The sequence below is a fragment of the Triturus cristatus genome, chromosome 3_1 (genome assembly GCF_964204655.1).
Source record: "Triturus cristatus chromosome 3_1, aTriCri1.1, whole genome shotgun sequence".
Taxonomy (NCBI): domain Eukaryota; kingdom Metazoa; phylum Chordata; class Amphibia; order Caudata; family Salamandridae; genus Triturus; species Triturus cristatus.
The window spans coordinates 409,745,451-409,747,950 of record NC_140583.1 but is presented as its reverse complement, the minus strand read 5'-3'; the positions used below and the strand labels follow the sequence as shown (position 1 = coordinate 409,747,950).

At 38.1% G+C, this 2,500-nt stretch overlaps 1 pseudogene; it reads left to right on the top strand.

The window, feature by feature from the left end:
* LOC146860337 (28S ribosomal RNA) overlaps positions 1–2,500 on the top strand; it is a 7,993-nt pseudogene that overhangs the window by 2,843 nt on the left and 2,650 nt on the right.

Here is a 2,500-nt window from a genome sequence, read left to right as displayed (position 1 = left end):
AATCATTAACCTCCTCACCGAATTTGACAAACCAGCACCCGCTTCAAACAATACAACAAGCAACAACGATTCAGGTGACGTTATAAGCCTTAGTTCGCCCTCCGAAGCAGAAGAAGACACAACTGTAGACCTCAGCGAAACCATCGAATTTGTGGCCTCCTCAGCCAAGAATGACATTGGTACAGCCAATTTTGAAAATCTACCTGATGTATACGAAATCAGCAAAGAATTGATAACAAAGAAAAGTGACTACACAAAAAAGTCACATATTGGAAATACCCAAACGAAAAGTATAAATGTGACTTGTGTGGAGACATATTGGGAACTTTCAAAGAATTGAGAAAACATGTCACCAACAAACATAAAGGCTTCTATCTCAAAACATATTGTTCAAAATGAGACAAAGAAGCCGAATACCACAATACCGCATGCCATTATGCAAAATGTAAAGGAAGACCTCAAAAAGGAGAGTTGCCATTCCTGTGCAGCGTCTGTGACCTCAGATCTGGAACAAAGATTGGAGTTTCACAACATGCTCGGCACGCACATCCAAGAGTGCAAAATGAGGCTAGACTAGCAGCTCTAACAAGCAGCAATCCATCAAAACTATGGTCACAGGAAGAAATACTGCTATTAGCAGAATTGGAAAAAGTGTATGAGAACAAAAGAAACATTAATGCGCTGATGGTTCTGCATTTTGACAATAAAAATAGTAAACAAATTGCAGAAAAAAGAAGAGATAGAAGAGATAAGAGCAAAAAATCGGCAAAGGATGTACTGCAAGCATCCAATATCTCTGAGAATGACTCCTGCGATGAACCAGAGATTGCAGAGGAAGTAACAAAAGAAAGGCGCAGAGAATTTATCAATCGGAAACGAGCGCCAAAAATAAAAAAACTTTGATGAACTGAATGATAGAATCACAGAAATTGAGAAGTACACCAAAAACATCCAGCATCACGATGCTGCTATGGATCTGATGGATGAGATAATGACATATATCAGAAAAGACCAATGATATAAGTCCTGTACCAGCAAATCGTACCGAACCAACGAGCGAACCCAAAAATGAACCTATGAACTCTGTTCAAGATGAGCAACAGACTGCCTCTGTACAAAACAAGATACCAAAGAAAGATAAGAAAAATGAAAGGCTCAATCAGACACACAAGAAAAACTATGCAAAAGCAAAGGGCAGCTACAAAGAATACCAGGCACTGTTTCAAAAAGACAAAAAGAAAATTGCCAGGATAATCACTTATGGGGCAGAAGATGCCACCTGCCAAATCAGTGCTGATGAAATCTTCCAATACTATAAAGACATAATTGAAAAAGAAAACAAGAAAAATCCCAAATTCATCCCAATTGACCGGATACCAGATGAATGGGAAATTGGAAGTCTGTGTAAAGAAATTACACTGCTCGAAATTACTAAAGCCTTTGATGAATCAGATTTAAAGAAAGCAGTGGGGCCTGATAAGATTGGTCTGAATGACTTATATAAAGTGCATAGCAGGAAACCAAGAATCTTATCGTCTTGGTTATTGATGAGAAGAGTACCAGACGGTATTAAGAAGAACCGGTCAATACTAATACCTAAGAATGTACCGATTAGCGAACTCAAAAAGATAAGTAATTGGCGTCCAATTACCATCGGTACGTCATTCATGAAGGTGTTCACGAAAATATTAACTAAAATACTCACATTTTTCGTTGAAATAAATATGAGACAAAAAGGCTTCATGAAGGTGAGAGGTTGTCTCGAAAATCTGACTCTTCTGCAAAACATTATAACAGGGGCACGAAAGAACAGAAGCTCGTTGGCAGTGGTGTTCATAGATATCTCAAAAGCTTTTGACTCTGTCAGCCATGGTCATATTCTACAGAGTCTTGAAAGACACAGAGTTCCATCATGCATCAGAGACATAATAAAATACTTATGCACTGACTCAACAACATTTTTCAAGGGAAAAAACAATGAAGCAACTCCAGAAATAACAATGAAGTCAGGAGTTAAGCAAGGTGACTCTTTATCCCCACTGCTGTTTAATATTGCCATGGATCCTCTGATCTGTTATCTTCAGAAAGACGGCAAGGGCTTCACATTCGGATCCAATGATCTCATTAAGCAAATCACCGCTCTGGCCTTTGCCGATGACATCGCAGTACTCAGCAACACCTGGGAAGGAATGAGTACAAATCTGAAAACCATTGAAAAATTCAGTAAAACAACAGGATTAAAACTTAATGTGAAAAAACACACATGGATTTTATATAAGTCACCATAAAGATAAGATCCTGGTTAACAACTGTAAACCATGGCAATTTGAAAAACAAAACATTGAAAACATTCATCCAGGAGAAAGTAAGAGATACCTCGGACTGAACTTTGATCCACACACCGGCCATTCAAGCAACAACAAACTTGACAATCTACCACTTAAGCCCACACAGAAAATAGAAATATTGTTTCAATATTTGATCCCTAAACTGTCATTTA